Source organism: Anguilla anguilla, chromosome 8 (genome assembly GCF_013347855.1).
Source record: "Anguilla anguilla isolate fAngAng1 chromosome 8, fAngAng1.pri, whole genome shotgun sequence".
Taxonomy (NCBI): Eukaryota; Metazoa; Chordata; class Actinopteri; order Anguilliformes; family Anguillidae; genus Anguilla; species Anguilla anguilla.
Window position 1 is genome coordinate 9288444 of NC_049208.1, and position 12479 is coordinate 9300922.

The following is a 12479-nucleotide window of genomic DNA, read 5'->3' on the forward strand; positions in this document are numbered from 1 at the left end:
GTTATGGTTTAGTTTAGTTCAAGAAAAATTAGTGAGGTGAATTTAGTACTGGTGACAGAAAGCTGAAGGTGTGAGGCTCCAAGTCTGGCTTCCTGTGGTCAAGTCAGTCAGAGGGATGGGGAACAGTGGAAGGGCTGTATTCCCCTGAGATTATTTTTGTGCTTGTCACGGAATCACACCACGATGTCTGTTGTAACCTAATCCTTTTCCGAAAACCTCCCAGATTGAAATGTGCGCCAGAGTTAATATTTAGCCCCGTGTGGACGGGATCAGCGCTCGACAGAGCAGAAGCCTCAGTCCTGCTGTTCAACCAGCCCTGAGAGAGAGAGAGAGAGAGAGATATAGAGATGAGCCGCCAACTGCTGTTCCTGCTGCTGACCGTAGGAGCCCGCCTGTCCTTAAGCGAAGGACAAGCGGCCTACGATCAGCTCCCGGACCTCTACAAGAAAGGAGTGGACCTCGCCCTGGCGCAGCTGAAGTCACACACCAGCATTCGACACCATTTCCTGTTCTTCAAGAGCCTGGCCCAATCCACTACTGAGGTACTCCCTTTTTATTCCCGGTCTGTGTACTTTAACTTAGAATCTTTCGCGTGCGGACATGTCGGCCTCACTCACATAACCAGTAACAATATAATATTTTCAGTTTTTATATTTTATATTATAATATTTGTTTTTATATTAGTTTGGTTCCATTCTCACTCTAAAATCTATCCTCTGTAGCTGCTAGTTTGCCAAACGCTATGTTCCAGTATGACAGTATGCTTGTTATAGGCACTCCCTAACCAGCCAGTATTATTGGTAAATGTCTTTTTTTCGCATGAATGTACAGGCTAATGGCTAATGAAAATACATTTTAAATTTTTTTACGTAAAATGAATGTTTTAGATGGTGGTGGGATGTAGATGGGATTTTATGTCCCCTGACTGAGACCTGAAGAAGTCCAAGGATCACTTTTGTTTATTTGTTAAACCAAGAAGTATTTGCTTTTCCATGATCTTTGAACATGACCAGCTCACACCATGTTCAAACTTTATAGATAAAAACAAGCAAGCTAACATCATCATTGTGTTGTTCCAGTCTAAATATTAATTGTGTTGTACAATGAAGTAATGATTCTTATGATTATACAGTAAGAACATTTATTATGTTGATTCTGACTCTGAATTTTTTAAATTGAGAAACTGAAAAAAAATCTGAATGTACAGTATATGAACACGACCAGTCCCACCATTATAAATGTACAGAACTGAAATATATCAGAATATAGTGCATATATAAGATAATACATGAATATACGGTTTCTTGCCTTTACTGCAGAATACATTGCTACAGTATATCATGCTGTATGACTGGAAAACTACGACTACTGTATGTGTACTATAATATTATTCTTGAGCCCAAGCACGTACATCTCATTTCAACTTTGGGGGTGGGGGGCAACAAGCAGGTGATTTTCTTTTGGATTTTTTAAAGGGAGTTTTTGGGAGGACACTAACAGCACCACTCAATACAACCTGATTATTATTATTATTTATTTTATTTTTTTTATGGGGGGGGGTGGTCATTGCCCCCCTGCCTCCCCCCCCCCCCCAAAAGATCTAGGTCCATGCCATGAGAACTGATCGTGATCAGGCGTAACCCTATTGAGCGGTTTCCATTTTGTTTTTCAGGCTGGGTACAGTGTGACCTACATTTACCACAACTTCTACCTTAAACCAACCAAGTGCTCCAAGGACACAGCGGGCCCAGATCCGAAGCGCTGCCCTTTCAGAAATGACCGTGTGAGTACCAGCGGGAGATCACTGACCCGGTCAACAGACGACCGACGGCAGTTGTGATTTAAATCTTGATGATGCCGCCCACTGTAAGTACAGCAGATAGCCCAGGGGCACATTGTTCTGCAGGATCTGTGTGTAATATCTGTCTTATATCCCTCTTTGTCTCTCTCACAGCCGCTGATAGACTGCACAGTTTGCTACAAAACTTTTTCGGGGAAAGTTGAAAGTGGACCCAAGCCGTACGTGAACTGTATACACAAACCAGCCCTGACAGAGGTAAGAACTCTCCTTGCAGTTTCTAGCTTTGTCAGTCACAACCATGTTACAACTGTATGACATATTCAATAGTTTAGCAATGGTAGAAAAAAGTAAGATAGGGTGAAAAAACTGATAAAAAAACAAAGATTGCTCAACAGTATTTGAGAGCAATACTTAATTGGTACTGTAACAGTGAAATACAAAAATAGTGATATTCAAAATAAAAATATATCATCAAATTCTAGAATCAGTAAGTATACATTTACATTCTGTGATAATAATAGTAATTAACTTATGTCCTCCATTTCAGGATATGAAGGCCAAAAGAAAAGAGCACTGTGACAAAATGACTTACAGCACCGGCACTATAAGTCTACTGGGAAGCACTGGAAAGAACTGAAGTACTACAAAATGATCCTTTGCCATTTCTTATTTCATGCTGTGTTTCTCATAAATCGTGATGTCAATATTTAAAATAAAAGAATGTAAAAAGAATTATGCTGAAGATGTAAGGACCCAAACTCTGGGCTGTACATTGTCAGGGTTGGGATGCTTTTTCATTAAAGGTAGAAAATGATTTTGGAACTGGACACATTTCAGTTTGTTTCAATACAGTTATTGTTTTTTTTTTTAATTTATCTACACTGTCTGTCTTTTACTATGTTTATATTTTTACTGCGAAACACTCATCTTTGCAGTATTGCTTCTCCATGTCAATTCCACTAAAATACAGATGTATGGGCAAACAGAAGGCAACTGATTTCACTTTTGCCCAATACACACCTACACACTTATTTTCCAGAGAACCTTACTCTCTCACAATACTGTCAAACATCACAGTGGTAGATGACAACAATATTTGATTGATTATATACATCCTTACAATGTGCTGCATATAAAACAGCATCTCTAATGGACATGAACAAAATACAAAAACAAACATAAATGACAGCATATAACATATAAACTCAAAATAAATAAATGAACACATATGTGTGTATATATATGTGTGTGTGTATTATGTATGTATGTATGTATATGTAGAAACCCTTGTTGATATGCTTTTAAAGGAGTCAAGTCAATGACAACAATATCAGCGTGTTTTTACACCATAATTGGTAAACTTCTGAAACTGCATTGAAAGCACCAGTTCTAAAATAATGTGGTTATGTACTGACTGCACATTGATATAACAGACTGTCAAAGCAACCTTTTTGAGAGAATTCCCTGTTTCGGTGTTAAACTTGTTTGGCCACCTGCAGCATTTGATGGCGATTACGAAACGAGTAGAACTCCAAGCCTTTCCAAAAACCTTCCCAGACTGAAATGTGGGCCAGAGTTAATATTTAGCCCCGTGTGGACGGGATCAGCGCTCGACAGAGCAGAAGCCTCAGTCCTGCTGTTCCACCAGCCCTGAGAGAGAGAGAGAGAGAGAGATACGGAGATGAGCCGCCAACTGCTGTTCCTGCTGCTGACCGTAGGGGTCTGCGTGTCCTTAAGCGAAGGACAAGCGGCCTACGATCAGCTCCCGGACCTCTACAAGAAAGGAGTCGACCTCGCCCTGGTGCAGCTGAAGTCACACACCAGCATTCCACATCACTTTCTCTTTTTCAAAAGCTTGACGACATCCGATGTTGAGGTACAGTGTTTTTTTGTTTTTTTTTAAATCATATTGCCTGTGGGCCACTTTTCTGTCTGCTGATGAATGTAAATCTCGCCTAATTATCAAGATTTGAGTGAAGACTGACTGATAATTGATTTTCTCTGTATTTAAATATGTTATTCATGCACAGTGTGCTTTGGACTTCAAAACTGGACCCTTTCTTGTTTTGTCAGACTTTTCCCTTTGACACACATACTGTAGTATGCAGTTGAGATGGTAACACTGTAACAGTATGCTGTTAACCCTTTTAAAAGTACATTTTTTGGGAAAGTTTTTCCAAAATTGTTCAGCGTTTTAGAACTCCATTGCTTTCCATTACCAGTAGTGATTGCTACATCAGTGTTAGAATGTTCAGTTGAGAACATTCTAATCACATATTTGTGACCTCACACAAGCACAGACGTATTAATCGTGAGTGGTGTGCTGGTGACTCACATGAGAAGCTGCCTATTTACAGATCTCAAGCAGATTCTCATCTAGTATAAAATATATATTAGTAGATTTTTTTCTTTTGAGCAATATTACATAGAGAAAAATCCAAAACTTAAAATCATACAAGAACATCTAGACAGGCGACATGAGGATGAAATTTAGGGCATGTGACTGAAAAAGTAAACGTTCAAAGGTCACTTTTATTGGCATTTTTAAACTAAACATGTACTTTAACATTAATTTGTGCAAGATGCATTTGACCGCATGGTACACATGAAATAAATAGACATTTATTTTTTATTAAATGGTTCATTAAATGAAGTTATTGATACAGTACCTATGTCATTCTTACATGGACTGATAAATGCATTTTATAGCATTAATATAATCTCGGATTTATACTAAACATTTGCTATATACCCCATCCACTATAGACTTCTTTTTTTTTTGCAGCTATTAAGTTGTTTCCATTTTGTTTTTCAGTCTGGATTCAGTGTGAAATACATTTACCACAACTTCTACTTTAAACCAACCAAGTGCTCCAAGGACACAGCGGACCCAGATCCAAAGCGCTGCCCTTTCAGAAATGACCGTGTGAGTACCAGCGGGAGATCACTGACCCGGTCAACAGACGACCGGCGGCAGTTGTGATTTAAATCTTGATGATGCCGCCCACTGTAAGTACAGCAGATAGCCCAGGGGCACATTGTTCTGCAGGATCTGTGTGTAATATCTGTCTTATATCCCTCTTTGTCTCTCTCACAGCCGCTGATAGACTGCGCAGTTTGCTACAAAACATTTTCGGGGACAGTTGAAAGTGAACCCAAGCCGTACGTGAACTGTATACACAAACCAGCCCTGACAGAGGTAAGAACTCTCCTTGCAGTTTCTAGCTTTGTCAGTCACAACCATGTTACAACTGTATGACATATTCAATAGTTTAGCAATGGTAGAAAAAAAAATTATTATTATTATTGCAGGCAGGTCCAACATTCCATAACATTCCATTTAACATATTTGAAAGGACATATTTGCTATTTGAAAGTAAGATAGGGTGAAAAAACTGATAAAAAAACAAAGATTGCTCAACAGTATTTGAGAGCAATACTTAATTGGTACTGTAACAGTGAAATACAAAAATAGTGATATTCAAAATAAAAATATATCATCAAATTCTAGAATCAGTAAGTATACATTTACATTCTGTGATAATAATAGTAATTAACTTATGTCCTCCATTTCAGGATATGAAGGCCAAAAGAAAAGAGCACTGTGACAAAATGACTTACAGCACCGGCACTATAAGTCTACTGGGAAGCACTGGAAAGAACTGAAGTACTACAAAATGATCCTTTGCCATTTCTTATTTCATGCTGTGTTTCTCATAAATCGTGATGTCAATATTTAAAATAAAAGAATGTAAAAAGAATTATGCTGAAGATGTAAGGACCCAAACTCTGGGCTGTACATTGTCAGGGTTGGGATGCTTTTTCATTAAAGGTAGAAAATGATTTTGGAACTGGACACATTTCAGTTTGTTTCAATCCAGTTATTGTTTTTTTTAAATTTATCTACACTGTCTTTTACTATGTTTAGATTTTTACTGCGAAACACTCATCTTTGCAGTAATGCTTCTCCATGTCAATTCCACTAAAATACAGATGTATGGGCAAACAGAAGGCAATTGATTTCACTTTTGCCAAATACACACCTACACACTTATTTTCCAGAGAACATTACTCCCTCACAATACTGTCAAACATCACAGTGGTAGATGACAACAATATTTGATTGATTATATACATCCTTACAATGTGCTGCATATGAAACAGCATCTCTAATGGACATGAACAAAATACAAAAGCAAACATAAATGACAGCATATAACATATAAACTCAAAATAAATAAATGAACACGTATGTGTGTATATATATGTGTGTGTGTGTTATGTATGTATGTATGTATGTATATGTAGAAACCCTTGTTGATATGCTTTTAAAGGAGTCAAGTCAATGACAACAATATCAGCGTGTTTTTACACCGTAATTGGTAAACTTCTGAAACTGCATTGAAAGCACCAGTTCTAAAATAATGTGGTTATGTACTGACTGCACATTGATGTGACAGACTGTCAAAGCAACCTTTTTGAGAGAATTCACTGTTTCGGTGTTAAACTTGTTCGGCCACCTGCAGCATTTGATGGCGATTACGAAACGAGTAGAACTCCAAGCCTTTCCAAAAACCTTCCCAGACTGAAATGTAGGCCAGAGTTAATATTTTCCCTGTGTGGAGGGGATCAGCGCTCGACAGAGCAGAAGCCTCAGTCCTGCTGTTCCACCAGCCCTGAGAGAGAGAGAGAGAGAGAGATACGGAGATGAGCCGCCAACTGCTGTTCCTGCTGCTGACCGTAGGGGTCTGCGTGTCCTTAAGCGAAGGACAAGCGGCCTACGATCAGCTCCCAGACCTCTACAAGAAAGGAGTGGACCTTGCCCTGGCACAGCTGAAGTCACACTCCAGCATTCGACATCACTTTTTCTTTTTCAAAAGCTTGACGACATCCGACGTTGAGGTACAGTTTTTTTTTTTATTGTTTTTTTAAAAAAATTTTAAAATCATATTGCCTGTGGACCACTTTTCTGTCTGCTGATAAATGTAAATCTCGACTAATTATCAAGATTTGAGTGAAGACTGACTGATAATTGATTTTCTCTGTATTTAAACATTCATGCTCGTGTGCTTTGGACTTCAAAACTGGACCCTTTCTTGTTTTGTCAGACTTTTCCCTTCGACACACATACTGTAGTATGCAGTTGAGATGGTAACACTGTAACAATATGCTGTTAACCCTTTTAAAAGTACATTTTTTGGGAAAGTTTTTCCAAAATTGTTCAGCGTTTTAGAACTCCATTGCTTTCCATTACCAGTAGTGATTGTTACATCAGTGTTAGAATGTTCAGTTGAGAACATTCTAATCACATAGTCAGGGCGGGCAAGGGAATGGACCCAAGCGCAGAGTGCGGGGAAAAACACAAAACTCCAAACGTAGGAAGACCAAAAACTTTAATCACGAACTCCACGAAAAAGGGAACAAAAAGCCTTTCAAGGCAGCACTAACAAACCCAAAGAAAACTTCAAAAATGCAGGAAAACAGAAAATACAAATGTCCGAAAACACGTAAAGAACAGAACAGCGGCAGGAACAACTCAGGGCAGAAAAACGCTCGAAGGCACGATCAAACAAACCAACAAACTCCAAAAAGCAGGCAACAAGCAGGCAGGCAGGCAGGCAAGCAGGCAGGCAGGCAACAGGCAACGGGCAACAGGCAGGCAAGGATCCAGCACCTGAGTCAGGGAGAAGGGAGACTTAAATAGACACGACGCAGACGAGACACAGGAGGGCACAATGAACAATCAGGCCACAGAAAGGGAAGGGAACACGAGACAATCAGCAACCAATAATTAGATAATAGAAAACAATAATACAATTAAACAGGACACAAAACAGAAGTGCCGCCATCTGGCGGCCCAACCAGGGAAAAACAGGGGGGAAGACACAGAACCCTGACACATATTTGTGACCTCACACAAGCACAGACGTATTAATCGTGAGTGGTGTGCTGGTGACTCATACATGAGAAGCTGCCTATTTACAGATCTCAAGCAGATTCTCATCTAGTATAAAATATATATTAGTAGATTTTTTTTTTTTGAGCAATATTACATAGAGAAAAATCCAAAACTTAAAATCATACAAGAACAGGCGATATGAGGATGAAATTTAGGGACTGAATTTTATGTGACTGAAAAAAGTAAACGTTCAAAGGTCACTTTTATTGCCATTTTTAAACTAAACATGTACTTTAACATTAATTTGTGCAAGATGCATTTGACCGCATGGTACACATGAAATAAATAGACATTTCTTTTTTAACACTCCAGCTATTAAACGGTTCATTAAATGAAGTTATTGATACAGTACCTATGTCATTCTTACATGGACTGATAAATGCATTTATAGCATTAATATAATCTCGGATTTATACTAAACATTTGCTATATACCCCATCCACTATAGACTTTTTTTTTTTTTTAAACCTATGCAGCTATTAAGTTGTTTCCATTTTGTTTTTCAGTCTGGATTCAGTGTGAAATACATTTACCACAACTTCTACTTTAAACCAACCAAGTGCTCCAAGGACACAGTGGACCCAGATCCAAAGCGCTGCCCTTTCAGAAATGACCGTGTGAGTACCAGCGGGAGATCACTGACCCGGTCAACAGACGACCGACGGCAGTTGTGATTTAAATCTTGATGATGCCGCCCACTGTAAGTACAGCAGGTAGCCCAGGGGCACATTGTTCTGCAGGATCTGTGTATAATATCTATCTTATATCCCTCTTTGTCTCTCTCACAGCCGCTGATAGACTGCGCAGTTTGCTACAAAACTTTTTCGGGGAGAGTTGAAAGTGAACCCAAGCCGTACGTGAACTGTGCCCACAAACCAGCCCTGACAGAGGTAAACCCTTCTTTTTAAATGTGACCTGCCCGTGCGGGGTAAAATCTAAATGTACTCTAACATTTTACACTGTAAGAGCACATTTTACATGATCAGAGTGCATTTCACACTGCCAGAGCACATTCTACACTGACAGAGCACATTTTACACTGACAGAGCACATTTTACACTGACTGAGCACATTTTACACTGACAGAGCACATTCTACACTGACTGAGCACATTTTACACTGACTGAGCACATTTTACACTGACTGAGCACATTTTACACAGACTGAGCACATTTTACACTGAAAGGGCACATTTTACACTGATACAGAATGTTTCACACTGATAGGGTAGCCTGTATCCACTGGCACTCAAGTAAGTTCTGCTGGAGTTTAACACATGAACATTTTACTGCATGCTTTTGTCAGACAAGCTTGCCCATAGTGTTAAATACTGCAGTAGCAACTGTGCAATTCATCTTCATAACTTCAGTTCACTTATAATTATTGTATTTTTAATTAAAAAAAAAAAAACAAAAAACATTTCAGTCATAATTATTAATGCCGATGTTGTTCCTTATCCTTTACATTGTGTGCACTAAAGTGGTCCACTTAATCAAATCAGTAACATAGCATAATATTTAAGGTAGGACTCCCAAACAGTGCCTGTAGTCATGGTAACCAGGTGCAGGGTGCTGATTTGCCCTGATGTCTGGTTCAAGGCCAGATTGATCAGGTGCAACCCAGGGCAGGTTGGGGGGAGGGGGGGCGTTTTGGGGGGTGGGGGTGGGGGCAGAGGGGGTTGGCAGCCTTTAGTCAGCGGGGCGTATCCCAGGTCATTGCTCTCGAGCACGGGTGTCCAATCATATCCTAAAAAGGGGGAGGTGTGGGTGCAGGTTCGTGCCCTAGCCCAGCACTAGCTAAGATGTCTGATTCAACTGATTAACTAATCACTAATAACTAATAACCTAAGCAGTCAACTTAATTCAGCAATAGTGCCCGCCCTCCAGAATTCAGTCGATGTTGAAGTGAGGAAAGAAAGGGAAGACCCAACAACAAAACTTAACGAACAAACAAAAAATAAAATAAACACACATTTAGTATTTGTGGCAGGTGCCACATGTCTCACCGCGACATCACGTTTATATTGTCTCCGAGAAGAAAGCATAATGCAGGAATAACAAAGATACTGGAATGCGAATATTTGCACTGTAATGTAATTTACTCAAACGTCTTCCATTTCAGGACATGAAGGCCAAAAGAGTGGAGCACTGCAACAACATGGCCTACAGCAGTGGAGCTGTTACTCTTTGTCAGGGTCGGGGGGGGGTAGGACTCAAAAGCAGACCAGATGTCCAGTGAAAAAACGTGGAGATTTATTTCCAGACACAGGGTACAGGATAAGCAACAGTCTCGTAGTCAGAATACAGGCGCAGGTCAAAAATCCAGAAATCCAAACACAAACAGGCAAAGGCACAGAATCAGGAGCAGAGACCAGGTCGATGGAAACAGGCGGAAGTCAATAACCAGAAGCTAGAATAACAGAGTCGGCAGGCTAAATACGTAGTCGAAAAAACAAGCAAAGATCAAAAACCGGGAATACACAAAGATTCTGAGATAAGGCTTGAACGGCACTGACAAAAACAGAGGCACGATCTGGCAAAGACAAAAGGGCTAACAGAACTTATATAGCAACAGAAATGAGTGGAAGATGAGACGCAGGTGAAGGTGGCTGCCGAGGCTTGATTGAATGATGAGGAGAGCAGGCGGGACTGGGGCGGAGCGTGGGCAGGAACCAGGAACCTAAGGGAAAAAAAAAACCAAAGCACACCCCATGCACTCACACACACACAAAAAGCAAACACGCCAAAGTAACAAAATAAACCGATAAAAATGAAATAAACAATAAAGAAACAGGAACACAACGGAGGCTCAGGCTGACTTCCTGACACTCTTCTTGGCAGTATTGGAAAGAACTGAAATACTGTTCATTCATTCAGTTATTTGGCTTAATGCATCACAGTTTTTCCCTCAAGACTACATAAAAATAAATTAATGCTGAAATTGTCAGGGTTCTGTTGTCTTCCCCCTTGTTGTTCTCCGTTGGGCCGCCAGATGGCGGCACCTCGGTTTGTGTTCAGTTAATTGTTTTTTTGTTTTCTATTATCCAATTATTAGTTGCGTTCTGTCTCGTGTTCCCCTCCCTCTCTGTGGCTTGATTGTTCATCGTGCCCTCCTGTGTCTCGTCTGCGTCTTTCTATTTAAGTCTCCCTCTCCCCGACTCAGGCGCTGGAATCTTTTGCTTTGGTTTGTCACCTGCTTGTTTGTTCCTGTTTCTGCCTGTTTTTCCCGTTTACCTGTTGTTTGCCTGCCTGTACCCTGCCTGCCCTGTTTTCCTTAGTTTTTGGGTTTTTGTATTTTTTGTTTTTTGTAAATTTTTTGAAGATTTTCTTTGTAAGTTTCGCCCTGCGAGTCCCTTTGTTCCCTGTTTTAGTTCATTAAAGTCTTTGTTTTCCCCAGTTTTGGACTTTCTGTTTTACTCTGTGTTTGGGTCCATTCCCACACCCACTCCTGACAGAAATAGTACTGTAAAGATCTATACATTTTTTATGAAGCTAACAACCATAGAAAACTAAAATTCAGAAATGTTAAAGAATTGTAAGCACCAGATATAGCAAGAAAATTATATAACGGACAAACATAAAGCACACGTGTGGTAAAATGTACTAAAGTATTAATGCTTGTCACGATTGGATTGAAATAAAGAAAAGTAAAACAAAAGGTTCAGACTGTGATTGCAGTTGTTCAACTGAGTTTCAATTGCATGGCATGGCCGTCCTGTACGCTTTTCTCAACAGAATAGCACGTTCTGCCAGGAAAAGGTGTACTGGAGATACACCCCTCACAGCACAGGGGGTTGTGAAAGACACCTCGATCGATGCCAAGCGATGGATTAATGTTTACCCTTTTTGGAAGGATACTGGAGGGCCACGTAGCAGCGTCACCAGTCCAACGCTGAGAGAAAGATGTGCTGCTCACCACTGATCCTGCTGCTCATCACAGGAGCGCTGCTGATCCCCACTGAGGGACAGGGTGATCTATTGTCCATTGTCAACATGGCAATTGAACACGGCAACCAAATACACGAAAAGCCCGAAAAGCACATGAATTTTTATCGCATCCTGAAGCAAAAACAGGTATGGACAGAATGTATTTATGTATTTTTGGTATTAATCTCCTTGTTAAAGTAACTGCCTTGCTAATACCAAGAGTAGGCTTGGCATGATAAGAATTTTATTTTGGGCGTTTTTAAAAATGTAAAATCTTTTCCTTTTTATGTCCTGAGGTCTGTCAAACTTTATTCATATGACAAGGCTAATCAGATCCTGATTGACAATAATTTAGGCCAACAGATCTAAGCTCACTTGTGTTTTGAAAAGAAGAGGGTTCAGCTGACTGCAAAGCCAAGTAGAGCCTTCTGACATCGTCTCATCAATGTCTAAAATGTATTTAAATTGCATAATATCAAACTGGAAACTTACAGAAGATCTGAGAAGAGATGAAACGGTTAGGTTCCTCAAGAGTGGGCTGTAAAAATGATTTTTCTTCAAACTTTGAAATCAAACCAGGGATGCTGCAACAGCTGAAACAATCATACAGAATTTGAAAATTGATAAATTCTTATAAAGCGATTTACAGATGCAAATGTAATCATTTGCAAAACATACAGCTGCTTTGTCATGAAATTGAAGAAGTACAATTCTAACATTGTTTTTGACTTTCATGGATTCAGAGAAAAAGCAATAGAGTAAACAGTCTGCAGACCATTTGCAAATCAGTAAC